Genomic DNA, 14031 nt, shown 5'->3' with positions numbered 1-14031 from the left:
CAGGGTTTTTTGTCTGCCAAGCCATGGCTTGAACCTGCGACCCTGCCCCTGTATGATGGAAAATAAAATGTTTGGAGGCTCCTCCTTGCAGAAGCAGCCCTTTCACTTTATTTCCCTGGGATTTATCTCACTGTGAATACAGTTTCTGCATGCACACAGCCACAGCAAGGGAGATTGGATGGTGTTAGAGCTGCCATCGTGCCCATCGTCAGGGCATCGCTGGTGGGTGGCACAGCCCTGGCACGTCCCTTGTCCTACCCCTGCCGCAGCCCCCATCTCCATACAGCCCATGCTTCCTGCTTGGGGGGCATGGGGAGGCTTATTGCTCCCCTGCTTGCTCTTTTCCCTCTTGGCTGAGGGCAGGAGGGGGCCAGTGTCCTGGGAAAAGTAAAACTTGAAAGCAAAGCTGTGGTCTTCATTGTCAGGAGGATTATTTTAGATTTTTTTGATGCGTTTCCTCTGGGTCGTTTCCTTTTCATGCGAACGCGGGTTAAAAATATGTTTCCGCTGACATCACCCCGCTGTCCGTTTTCAGAAGGGATCTGGTGCTGGTCTGCGTGAACACCCCAGGGCTTTGCATTCCTCTGACGGCCATGAGAAACGCGCCTGGAATGAGCCGGGGGCAGCTGCTGGGGACAGGGAAGGAGATGGGGCTCATGGAGTTTTTGTCTCTTTTGCACAAATCCATTGCTGCTCTGGGTCCTGTCAGTCCTATGCAGGTTCCATGGGACAAGCAGATCCTGAGAAGTAATATGCACATTTTCATAGAATAATAAAAACATAGAATGGTTTGAGTTGGAAGAGACCTTAAAGATCCCCCAGTCCAACCCCTGCCATGGTCATGGACTCTTCCCATCAGACCAGGCTGCTCAAAGCCCCATATTTTGTCCCTCATGTCTCTGTCTAAGCCCCATCAGCCATCGGCATGGGTCTCAGTGGGCTGGGACTGAGGGTCTGACCCACAGACAGTGGTGGGCTCAAGTGAGTTGGTCACTACCCAGCCCTGTGGGGCCAGCACCTTGCCGTCTAAATGGATCTGAGTCCTCCTTCCCATCTCTCCATCCTCACAGGACTCCTCCTGCACATCTGTGGTGTCTACACTGCTCATAATACCACCTGGCACCTTCTTCCCGCATCCACCCGGTGGTGGTGAGGCCTCCAGCATCACTCCCTGTGGGAAGGCCAGAGCTGCTGGCAGTGGGTTGAAGGCTCAGAGATGTGTGGAGGGATGAACGCAAGGGATGCTTGAAAAAAGCAAGACCTTTTCTGCACCCCAGCTGCAGCTCCATGGGAGAGAAGCTGGAGCTGGTCCCTCTCTGGAGCCCACTGGGGCTGGGGCTCAAGCATTTCTCCCTCGGTTGCTGCATACATGCTGAGAGGTCCCAGGGAGGAAGGGTTATGGCCGGAGGCCCCAGATGTTTATACAGCTGTGGCTTCACGCTGTTTGCTTTGTGCTGGGTGGCCCTGAACTTCCATGAAATATCTGGGGTGTGGGGCAAGAGGTCCGTGCAGCCATGCCTTGTGCTGCTGGCTGGAATGGGGTATAAGGGAAGTAGCTGGCCTGGTCTCTGATGGCTGAAGTTGCTGAGAAAGGATTTCTCCCTGAGCTCTCGCAGTTTTCCCATCCCGATGAAAGCTTTTGGGAAGTGAGAGGCCAAAGGACTACTTTGGAGCTCCAAAGAGGCCATTTCCTTGTGTCAATCAACTTCAGAGCGAGTTTCAGGATGTAAAAGCTGTTCTAAGAAAAATGTGTCTGTGGAAAAAACCTGGATGTTTCAATGACTTCCAAACATGTTTTTTTTTAATGAGGAGAGATCTGGAGGAGCTGTAGAGCTCCTATTCAAATGAGCCATCATTTTCTGATGAGAGTGGTTTGCTCGGGAGGCTCCTGGCTGGCACAAGTCACAGTAAGACCCCAGGAATGGCCATGCTGAGACTCCTCTTCATGGCCAGATCAATGGTGCATCCTTCCCCAGATACCTCCTCCAAGAGACCACCTCATTGCTCACTTCCTCCACCTTCCCCATGGGCAGATGTCAGCCTCCTGCATCCCTCCCTGGCTGTTTTCTTCCTCTCAACCTTTCCTGGTCTGGCTGTCTCCTCCCTGCCCTGGTGCTCATAGGCAGAGCACCTAACAGTCCCAATAGTCCCTGAGCTATAGGGCAGCTCTTCCTCTGTCTCTGATGCTTCTATGATGCAGCCACATCCCAAAATACCGGACCTGTGTGGTTCCCAAGGGGATTTCTCCATCCCGGATGGGATCTCAGCACCCTGCTGAAGCTTGAGAATATTTGGGTGTGAAGGGCTGACCCCATGGTGCTCTCAAAGGCACGTTCATCCCCAGGAGCTTCGAAGTGACCTGAAATCTGTGGGTAGAGACATTTCTGCACCCCTCAGATGCAGAGAACCCAGTGGTGGGACAGACCATGGGGCAGAGGTGGGATGTGGGTGCAGGAAGGCAACTGGTGTGCATCATCCAAATAGGTTCTTTTACTGTGCCCGAAAGATGTGCTGGTTTCTTGTGCACTGAATGTGGTGAATTTGAGGAGCAGCTTTGTCCATTTTCGGGTATCTGCTGGGGCAGAGACCTGGAACTTGAGCAAACAAAACCCCATTGATTCAGACTGCAAAAAGTCCCTGTCACTCCCCAAAAGCAGTGCCCCAGGACAGCCCAGTGGTTTGCAGCCAGGGATGACGAACAGGGCAATTGCTCCATCTTGTGACCCAACCGGCAAATGCAGCAAAGCCGTCGGGAATGGCGATGGGAATTAACGCCGAGGCGGCTCCTGGCTCGGCCTCTCCGTTGCCACGTCCATCAGAGACAACCATGTCCTATCGCTCGGGCAATGGTGAAGGGGCATGGTCCAGCAGCAAGCTGTAGTATTTTTAGGTCAGTATTCAACAGATCCAGCTCCTGATCTGTCTCACTGTAAAAAAACACTGAAAAATCTATGTGGGACGGGATCTTTGCAAGCCAGAGGGCCATCCTCTTGCTTTCCCTTGTTCAACTGGAGTATTTCTCATAGCAGCTTTTGGTTGCTGACCCTTTGCAGTCTGCACCTTTGGGAGCCTGACTCCATCCTATCCATGATGTCCCATTCGGTAGCTGAAGGCACCAGATTCCTCCTCTGTGCTTCTTTTCCCCAGGGTAAGAAACCCCATTTCCTCAACATCTCCTTCCGCTTCATCCTCTCCAGCTTTCTTGATGGCCCCCCAAATGGCAGCAACCTCAGCAGGAGGAGAGAGGGAATCAAACTGGTAAAAATAGTAATGGCAGTGGTAGTGGTAATGGTCATGAACTGGGACAGTGGGACAGAAACACAGAATGATTTGGTTGGAAAAGACCTTTAAGTTCATTGAACCCAACCATAAACTGTCCACCACTAAACCATGTCCCTCAGCACCTCATCCACCTGTCTTTTAAACCCCTCCAGGGATGGTGACTCCACCACTGCACTGGGCAGCCCCTTCCAGTGCCTGATAACCCTTTTGGGAAAGAAATCTTTCCTAATATCCAATCTGAACCTCCCAAGCAGAGGAATCAGCCTCCTTGGTCCAGCTCTGAGAGGCTGAAGCTCAATGTGTCCCTGTTAGAAATGAGGGGACTGGTTTGGGGCAAGAAATGAGATGTCCCTGAGCACAAAGCACCTCTGCAAGGAGGTGTCAGAGCATGGCAGCCCTCATAAACTGGGGATGCCCCAGCAGATGCAGCATCATCTCTCTTTAAGACTTCACTACCTCCTGCCAAGGAGAAATGATGAGGTGGAAGAGGCAATTATTGGGCACCAACTGCATCTACCCATGTCTGGTGAGGACTGGGAATGATCTTGACTGACAATGAGCCTCCTTGGCTTTGCTTTAGGGCTGCCCGGTAACGGGAAAGCAGGAAAAATAAATAAAAAAAAAAAAGGAGAAGCCTGAGAGCTCTGTGGGAGAACCAGTGCAATCTGTTGTGCTATAGATCGCGCCATTCCCCCTCCGTACATAAAAACAAAAATTAAAACCGTTTACGAGAAAAGTCGTTTCCCGGTGATTTATGGCCTGTGGCTGTGGAGCAGCCGTGTGGAGGAGCCCATGGCTGCTGTGCTGGGGATGCTGCCCACTCCACCTTTCCTCCTTCCTGGAGGATTTTAATATGGAAAAGGCACTGCCGTTTGGGTCAGCCCCCAAATTCCCATGGCTGACACTTTGAAAGGGAACTTTCCTGCTGTGTTTGCAAGGGTAATTTAGCAGTTATTTGAATTTGCACCGTTGCAGCTTGCTGCAAGGACTCAGTTTGCTTTGACGGTGGGGGTAAAACCTTGATTTAAATCTGCTCCTGATTCCCCCAAATGGTGCAAAAATCTCGTTTCAGGCTGCCAGGGTGCTCCCTGTGAGGGCTCAGGTTTGGTGACCCCTGAGAGCGAGAGGGTCTACAGTCTAGAGGTAGGGACATCCCTAATAGAAAAGCAAATATTACAGAAAACAGCTTTACCTGAGAGTCCAGGGTTGTTGTGCTGCTACTCAGGGAGGGTCTTCTGGAAAACCTGACTGTTTTTTAATGGTTTTTGGATAATTTGCCTAGTTTGCCTGGTGGGTATAGGCTTAGCTAATCCAGACAATCCAGAGAAGAGAAAACCAGAAAGTTCAAAAGCAGCCATTGGCACCTTGGATGTGTCTGTGGATTACCTTTCCCCCCCTTTTTTTAAAAGGAAAGTGCAAATAACGTGTTTTGTAAATGTGATTTTGTAAATGTGAAGCATTGCTGCCTGCTGGAGTGAGCGTCGAAGCCGTCGCCCCCGCAGTGATGGGTGTCTGATGGGGCAGCACAGCTGAGGAGTAGCAAAGCAGAACCCTCACAGTGTCACAGTGCGGGGAATGGTGGCACGGCTCATGCATCACAGTCCGGGATGTCACTGGCCTCATGGAGACAAATGGGGAGGTGGCCCCAGGAGGACTTGGAAGTCACTTCCATTTAGTGGCTTGCAGGAACCGGCCTGAGACAGGTCATCAGGACACAAATCACTCTGTGGTGGTCACAGATCAGCTCCTCCTGCAGGGTGAAGCTGTCCCATGCTGTAATTTGGCTGTGCAGGCATGGAGGGGACTCAGGGTGTCCTTGCAGGGGGACACAGGAGCCCCAGCAGCCCTGTGGTGCTGGATGGTGCTTGAGGATAGGGCCGTGGGTCTCAAGAGTGAGGATGGAGATGTGTCAAGGGCAGGATGTCACACAAATGTGAGCTGTGACATAGTGGGGCATCTTTGGAGGGGTTTGCTAAGAGCATGGACAGTAGGGGATGGACTGGCTCTGCTCAGCTCCAGGAGGACCATCTCGATGTGAACACTTCATGGAGCTCTCAGACTTCAGGAGAGGGGAGGTGTCCAAAGTTTTGATGCATCAGCATGAAAATCAGGGAAAAAAACAATGGGCAGGAGGAAAGGTCCAGGTGTGTGGTGCTCTGCATGGATGAGACATTAATTTTTTCTCAGCAAAATGGGTGTCCAGGGTGGGAGAGAACGTGTCAAGGCATGAAGGGAATGCAACGAAGAAGAATGAGGCTTTTAATTCAAAATGAAATGCTCAGGGAAACCTCCTGGCAGAGAGACGTGTCAGGCCATGGAAGATTACCCAGGGAAGTGCTGGAGGTCCCGTGGGGGATGCTCAAAAGCAGATTAAAGAAAAATGCTCTGGTCGCAATGCAGTATCTGGCACGGCTGGGAGCAGGGGGCGAATGAGGGAGCTTGGCCCCCTCCATCCTCAGACACTGCACGCTGCCTCCATTTGAGAGTGGGGCTTCTATTTGAGCCGTTTTATCACTATTTTGGGTTGTTAAAGACCAGGCTCTTTCATCTTTGGACTGAGAAACTTTACAGAGAAACTCATGAACTCCAGAGGTGCCCGTCCCCTGTGGAGGTGGTTTCTTGGACATAAAGCAGAGCAAGTCCATTCTGTTGGAAGATCCCCAGGGAAAGGGAGACGTTACCTCCCAAGACACCGGATCCATCCAGACCTGGGCTGCGATTAAGGCCTGCGTTTCGATGTGCTTCCTTTGATTCCACTAATTGGCCAGCGAGCGGCAGGGAGACCCAAGCGCCAAGTGAGACCCAAGTGTTAAGAGGACGAGATGAAATGAGAGTGCAGAATAAATAATGAGCCAATTTCCAGCATTTTCTTGGCTGAGAAGGAATAGCTCATCATTTTGATGGCAGAATTAACATAATTACTCTGCCCGCTGGCCCAGGCCAGCCTGAGCAGTGAGGAAAACAGGCTGTGGTTTCCAGGAGAGGTGTTTGTGAAAGTGATTGAGAGAGTTGTGGGACCTGGAGCTGGAAAGAGACTGGTTTGGACATGGGGAGTGGACCTGAGCATCCCATGTACTCAGTGATGCTGTTGCTTCAGAGCCACATCGGCAGCATTCCCCATTCAATATTTCCACCTTTTTAGCACAGAATCCAATGAGTGATGGCAGAAACCAGAAGAAATTTTTAAAAGCAGAAGAAAAACAGAAGGCAGCTGACAGTGCTGTGATGCACTGGTTGGTGCTGCAGGACCTCAGACCTTTGCTTACACCCAAACCCTGAAAACTTTCTTGAAGGACCCAATCTTACAAGCTACTTTGCACCTACATGTGCTGCTTTCAGTAATGTTTAACTTGATTTTACTGCAAGCAGTCACTCTCTCTGTTTTCCTCTCTTTTCTGATGTCACGCTTCTATTTTTCTATACTTTTATGGAAAACCATCACAGACCCCATAAAGACAATATAGCAATTACCATGATTTTTGTAAAATATGATGTTTGTCAGGCTCTGACTTATCTGCATTGGTACAGTTTGTATTGCACAAGACTTCTGATTTTAATTAGACTCCATCTTGTGATCAGCGGCTAAAAATCAACAGCAATGAATCTCCCACTCCTTCTCACCCAGGTGTTTTGGGTTGGATGCTTTATAATGAAACCTTAACCTGCATCTTGATTCTTTCCAATTCTCCCAGTTGAGCATCTGCATCCTGCAAGGACCTGAACTGGGTGAGAGCTTTACAGAGCTGTGAACTCCTTCAGGAGTTCAGAACAGACACAGGGACTCCTGGTCCCATGCCCCTTCCCAGCAGAAGATGTCAGGACACATTTTGTGATGGTTTCAAGCCCTTCTGCTGCTTGTTTCCTCACTTCATAAGATTACCTAATGCGATGGAACTGTAGTCAACTTGGCTTCTTGACTCTATAGTCTTCATGCCAAAATAGAGTCTTAGGGCTGAAAATATCCCTACCCCCTTAGGAGCATTTTGGGGTGCTAGGATAGCTCCTGGGATGTTAGGAATTGGTCCAGCCAAGCCTTGAGGTCTTGAGCAGCCCCGTGTTTCTCTGATCCTACCACAATGTTTGAAAGAAATTCTCATATTGCTCAGGAAAAAAAAAAAGAAAAGAATCTGATCAGCAAAGCAGAAATCTTTTCATGACAATCTGAGATAATGTAACAGCAGAGCCTCCAGCCACCCGAGTTTCCTATGAGGTTATCGATTGTAAAACAACACTTGTATATTGTGTTAACATCGCTCATAAGGAGGACAATCCTTGTTTACTTGTTTTGTTAACATTGGAAGACTCCAGAGCCTTCCCACACACATTCATTTGCATGTTTCTTCCAATGAAAAGTAATGAAATATTAATATCATTAAAGCAAGGGAGGAAAGAAGGAGGCCTTGGACTGCTCCTCTGATTGAGGGAGTGGGCGAGCTACATGTTCTCCAGCAGAAGTGCAAGGGAGGGTGGAGGGTAGAGGATGAACACAAAATTTAACCCAGTCACCTGGATCTCATGAGTGTGACCACAACAGAGCCTTGGCCAGCATCCTGCAGTGTTTCTAGATCAAACAGGGAAGCTTTACAAAAGGCTCCCCTTCTCCAAGCCACACATCAAAACTGTGGTGGAAAGAAACACCTGAAACCAGGTCTTTGGGGACTTTCTGGATTCCTACTGATTTGTTCTCCTCTCTCATTCTGTTTCTTGCCCAAAATGAATGCGTTGGAACCCTTTTGTGCCCTGCAGCAAGGCATCAGCTCAGCATCAGCCACAGTTCAGGTCCACAGCGCTCCATGGGGCAGTGGTGTCTCCATGCCGATGTGTTTTGCCATGGTTGGCCATGCTGCCGTGGACCACCTGTCTTTATTTCCTTGGTTAGGAGCAGAAACCCCCTGGACTCCAGGAGCTGAAGTCATGGGCTAATCAGGATATATAGCCAGCCACTGCAGCCATCTATATTTAATGAGCCCTGTTAAAGGATTTTTAGAAGCGCTCTCCCCGTGGGCACAACGACGACTTCTTTGTTTATAATTTTTTTTTCCCCCTTTCCTGTTGCCACTAATCACTGACTCTCTGCTTCTTAATGGCACCTTTGGGGAGCTCTGGGGATGGCTGATCTATTTATTTGCTCACTCCAGGCTGGATCAAAACACCCTCCCTGCCTGCCACCGTCGCGGGCCTTGATGTCTATCTATGCAGGAGCCTTCTCCAGGGCAGGGACTCCAGGTTGTGGAGGGACTGACAGAAATAGGATCTGGATCCATGGCTGACAGCGAGAAGCAGAGAGGAAGAGAAAGCGAGAGTTTCTGTGCTTGAAAAAGTTTAAGGTTTGTATTTGGTGGCTGCAAGGCGGCACTGTAGTGCAGCAGAGTTGGTCCATCACCATCCTCTCTCCCAGGTTAGGTGCCTAACCCCCTCTCCTGGGGTTTTGGGAGCCCTCCTCTAGGACTCTGTCTCCTGCCTTCTCCTCCTGCCTCCCACAACCAAAGGCAGCAAAGCCCTGTCCCCTCTTGCAGGGTCCATCTCCACAAAATCTCCCCCTCTGTACATCACGAGGGTTGGACACTCTGCATCTCCTTCCAGGGCCTTTTTCCTTCCTCAGGGCTTTGTCAGTGAGAAGAAGGGACATCTGGGTCCAGGGGGAACCCCGGGGGAGGAGACACTGACTCTTGATGTTGACGTTGATGTTGATGTTGATGTTAATGTAACACCAGAGCACTCCGTTTCACTCAGCCCACCTCTTGCTGATGTGACCTACTTTGCTGGAGAGATCCATGCACTCAGTGTACATGTGAGTGTGTCAGCTCACATCCTCTTTGACCACATCCTTCTCTCTTGCTATGTTCCCTTCAAGCCCAGGGAACCACGCTTTGCCCATCACCTTGGTGCAGCCTGCCTGGATTACGCTTTGATGCTCTGATTCTTCAGCGTGACACAAAACCAAGGGTACGTCATGGGGACCATCATCCTCAAGCCTCCTAAGAAGCTGATAGGAAGCTGCTGTCCATGTCCTGGTGCAGAGGTCATTGTCCCCATCAGTGCCACTACTGGAGGCTGGAAGACCCCACTTCTGGAAGACCCCACTTCTGGGTGTCCTAAGGCTCCTTGTCTGAGCTGAAAGCCCCAGGGAGAGTCTTCTTTAATCCTGGATCTGAAAGGCAAGTTCTCTGGCTTTTGGAAGTGAATAGTTTTGAGTCATCTGTTAGTATTTCTCTTCCTCTTGGGACCTTGGGCTTATGTTGCTTTGCTGCAGCTACCAGACCTGAGGACAAGGCCTGCAAGAACTCAATCCAGGAGTAAAACCTGCACATGACAGAGGAGCCAGGGTACACCTCAATTCTTGGCCCAAAGACCCAGGTGATGTCCCTGATGCCCTTGGTGACCCTAGATGGGTACTTGTTTATGACATTTAGCTTGTTGGCCTTGTTCTGAAGTGTCTGAAAGTATCTTCTGTCTCACACAGAACAATGCCAGTTGGGTTTGGAAATTAATTTCAGAGGTAAATTGCACTTTTTAAAAAAAATAGAATTGCTTTTTTGAAGATGGAAGACAGAAAACTCTGCTTTCAGAGGAAAGTATTACCTCTTTAATTTTGTGAAGAAGAAAAGAGAGCCGAAACTTGCTGATGCAGGTTCTCAGGCTTCTCTTACTGATACAGCATCACTCAAAATCTTCCTTCTTGCAAGGTCAAGGCGGGTCTGGACCTCCTTCTGGCCCCAGCAGATGGCATCTACCCCATTGTCATGTCATGTAATGCAATTAGAGACGAGCAGAGCTGGTCCCACCTCTTCCCAGCTGAGGCTGCGTCGTGTCAGGACTGCTCTGGCTGCTGAGCAGCAGAAAGTCTGCTTCCTCCGTGTGTTTATTGGCAGCAGGTTCTCTTGCTGGCTCTTCCTCTGCACGGACCAGTAGTGCTTTTTATTGATGGGAGGGAGCCAGTGCAGCTGATGAAAGGCTCTCCAGAGCCCAGGTTTCTGCCTCGATAGCCTTCTTGGCCACCAGTGGGAAGAGCAGCAGGAAACCAAGACGGGCAATTGAGCTGCCTCTTTGCTGTGAAAGCTCCCATACTGCTGTGGTTGGGAACTGGTTTTCCAGCAAGTATCTTCATCCCTCTAACTGGAAGAGAGTCCCCTTTTCCCAGTGCTGCTGTGGGAGGTGTCACAAGGCAACCAGTTACTGTTCCCAGATGTCCCACTCCTTCCCTGTATACTGCCCTTCGACAGGGAGCAGTGGTCAGCCCATGACAACCTGTTACCACCAGCAGACCCAAATCTTTTAATATTCCTGAACCTATACCATCCATCCTCATCTATCTGACCTCAAACTTGTCCCTGGCCAGTGATAGATGTCCAGAGATGTTAGCACAAGGTCCTGCCACACATCCAGCCCTGAAGACCTCCACGATCCAGGGAGCTCCCCCATGATCCTCAATCCTTGCTTGAACTTGTGAACCCTTTCCTGCCTCTGCTCTGGGGAGATGAGGTGGTCCCATTGCCTGGAGGAGATGTATGTGAGAGCTTCTTGTACTGGGAAGGACATGGTGGAAAATGCCACAACACAGCTTGGGTCTGGTGAATCCAAATCCCATCCTCTGTGTGGTCTGATCCAGTGTGGTGTCCATGCACTTGGTGCCCCAGCCATTTGCCAACCCATCCCGGGGTAAGAAACCACGGCTTCTTCCAGATGTGACCCTGGTGTCACCCAAACAGTGGAGGGTTACCCATCCTCTTTCCCCTGCTCCCAAATTATCACAAAGCCATTGCATCTTGCAAAAAAGAAAGGCCAGAAGCATCCAAACCCTGGCCAGGATTTCTGTGCATATTTTACTCTTTAAGCTGCATTTCTCAGCCAAGGAGATTGGAGAAATGGCTGCACCCAAGCCCAGGCTCCCAAACGCGCCTGCGTGCACCATGCACGGCAAGTTCTGCAGCGATGCTAATGGCAGGGAGAAAAGCCATTAAAGGAGGAAGAGTTGAGGTTACAATATTGTGCTGAAAAGTTTATTGCTGCCTGTAGAGACATCAGGTCTGTACTTCCAGGATTACTCAGTGCTTAATGCTGAGCGCCGGCTCATTAGTTTTGCCGGGAAGCTCATTTGGGGTTCTTCCAAAACGGAAAAATTAAAGGGCTTCCCTAATAAATGTGCTCTCCAAAAAGAAAAAAAGGCTCCAAACCCAGCCGAGGAACCCGAATCGAAGCAGCCAAGGTGGGAGAAAGGCAGTGCTCTGGAGCCAGGGCAGTGCTGCTGTCTGAGTTGGGGTGGAGCAGCTGGTACTTTTGGGAAGTAACATTTGTACCTGGTCCTTTCCTCTGTTTGGATCTCCTGAGACTCAGCTACATGGGAATAAAATGCAAGTTTGCACAAGAGTTTGGGTACGCAGCAAGTAGGTTTGCTTGGGAAATTCTCCTCCATATTTTGCTGACAAAAGGAAACTCAGCTGCAAGGCTCATAACTTTGCTCTCCATCCATCCCCTGCACACCAGAGTGAGAAGCCAGGTCTTTCAAGTTTCAACCTTACATCTAATCTGTTGAGGCACTCTTTTCCCAGAATTTAGCATATGTCTGGGAACACGATCAGTGTCCGAAATAGATGCAGACTGGATGGTGTGGCAGCAATGATTTGGGGAAGTGGCAGTGTTTCAGACCTGGGTCGGGTGGTTGAGCTCAATTCTTGCTCCTGCTCTGGCACCTTTCCTATCTGAAATCAATGCAAGAGAGGTGCCAAGATGCGAGTTAGACTCTGTGTCTCTCTGCAACTGGTAGATATCACAACTTCACATAGGCGCTGCCTGGAATCTGCATTGAGTGGGGACCAGCAGTTCTGTGCTGTAGGTCCCTAAAATGCCTGTATCAACAGAAAAGCCTTGAGACTGTATGTTGTGTTGGGTAGGGAAGATTTGTCTGCTCTTGGCATCCTCAAGAGTGAGGGGAGTGCAGGGGGTACATGTACTCCTAGGTGGGCATTTGGTTTTGTTGGCCATGGGGAATGGCACCTTTTTACAAGGGCATGGAGTGATAGGACGAGGGGTGATGGCTTTAAACTGGAAGAGAGTAAGTTTAGATGAGACATTAGGAAGAAATCCTTCCCTGTGAGGGTGGTGAGGCCCTGGCCCAGGTTGCCCAGAGAAGCTGTGGGTGCCCCCTACCTGACAGTGCCCAAGGCCAGGTTGGACAGGGCTTTGAGCAACCTGGGCTGGTGGGAAGTGTCCCTGCCCATGGGGGCTTGGACTGGGAGGGCTTTAAGGTCCCTTCCCACCCAAACCACTCTCTAGTGTTTTGAGAAGGAAGTTAATGGCTTCCCTATCTTGCTGAGCCCCTGGCTGGGCCATGTAGTGAAGCATTTTGTAAGCCCTGCCCTGGCTGATGGGGGGGGCTCGCTGGGTGCTGGTATTTGCTGTCATCAGCTGCGAGGCTGGGAAGGGAGCCGTTGCCCAGCTGTGCTCCGCACTGCAGCTGCTGTTGGCATTAGTTAGGCGGTGCTGCTGCTCAGGCTTAAGGAAGAAGCCCTAGGCTGTTTTAGTTTTGCAGTCAGGTCGGGAGGCACCCAGAGAAATCTCTCACTTGGTTTCCATCCCATTTCAACGTTTTATTTTTTTCCTCCAAATAAACCCCATCATCCTGGTTTCTGCTCCAGTCCCTCTTTAGTGAGCTGATGCCAAGAAGTGGATTTGCACATGCACTGTTGCCAACATCGCTGTTGTGGACAGACCTGTCCTGGTCTTCAGTACTGGAGTCCTCTGGGAAACTGCTGCTCCCCGGTCCTTCTGCAAGCCCTGTGCTCTCCCACCTCCCAGCATAGCTCCTTCAAGGGCTCACTGAGTTTCAACTGTTGCTCTTCCAAAGGGCTCGTAGGAGGACCTGCTTGGTGATCCCTTCAGACTGCTTGTTCCAGACCTCTTCATCCATCCCTACAGGCATGAATTTTTTTGGTGAGCTGTAAAAGCTGAAAGTGATCTATTTGAGGTCATGCACCCACTGAGCTGTATCCTTCAACCTGCTGTCCTGATCACCTGGTGGTCTCAGACATTTACTGGAGATTACACATGCTCTGAAAGGTCTTGTGGTCTCCAGACCCAGAGAACCAGATGTGGGAGCCAGATATCTGCTCTCTTTTCTCATAGCCATCTGTTCATTCCTCAGGCTAGATCCTCATCTAACACCTGGGGAGCTCCAGCTGTCAGCAGCAACTGGGAATCAGCCCTTCTGCATCACTTTTTGGCATAATTGGGTTGCAAAGACACCCCTGAAGGGCTGTCCTGGACTCAGTCCAGAGGTGTGCTGAAGGCACAGCCCCAACTCAACCTCCCTCAGCATGGGAGGAGCTCCCATTCAGAGGTGGGCTTGCCAGGGTGGATACTTACCTGAAGCTGGGTCTGAATCTCTTCATGAGCTCTGTTCAGCATCGTTAGATGAAAATAGAAGATAAAGAAATGTGCTGTGCCCCAAGTCAGTAGAAAAGAGGTGGCAGTAGAGGATGGGTGGGTAAGATTGCAGGTTGCAGGGAAGCAATGGAGCTTGGGGAGGAGGAAGAAGAGTGCTTTAACATCAAAGAGCTTTGAATTTCCTTGCAAAGATGGATAATTTTGGAAAACCAGTGTGACCACGTTTTACTCTTGCAGAGTCTGGGTGCTCTGCCCACTGAGGGACCTCAAAGCCCATCTGTGCCTCCCTCATTAATGCCTGGGGTTGCATTATTCCCCATTTACAAACCCTGCATGGGAGAACAGACACTTGATGTCCTCCTGGGT

Source organism: Mesitornis unicolor, unplaced genomic scaffold, assembly GCF_000695765.1.
Source record: "Mesitornis unicolor isolate BGI_N332 unplaced genomic scaffold, ASM69576v1 scaffold8894, whole genome shotgun sequence".
NCBI classification, from domain to species: Eukaryota; Metazoa; Chordata; class Aves; order Mesitornithiformes; family Mesitornithidae; genus Mesitornis; species Mesitornis unicolor.
The sequence above is the reverse complement of the archived record's forward strand: the minus strand, read 5'-3'. Positions refer to the sequence as shown.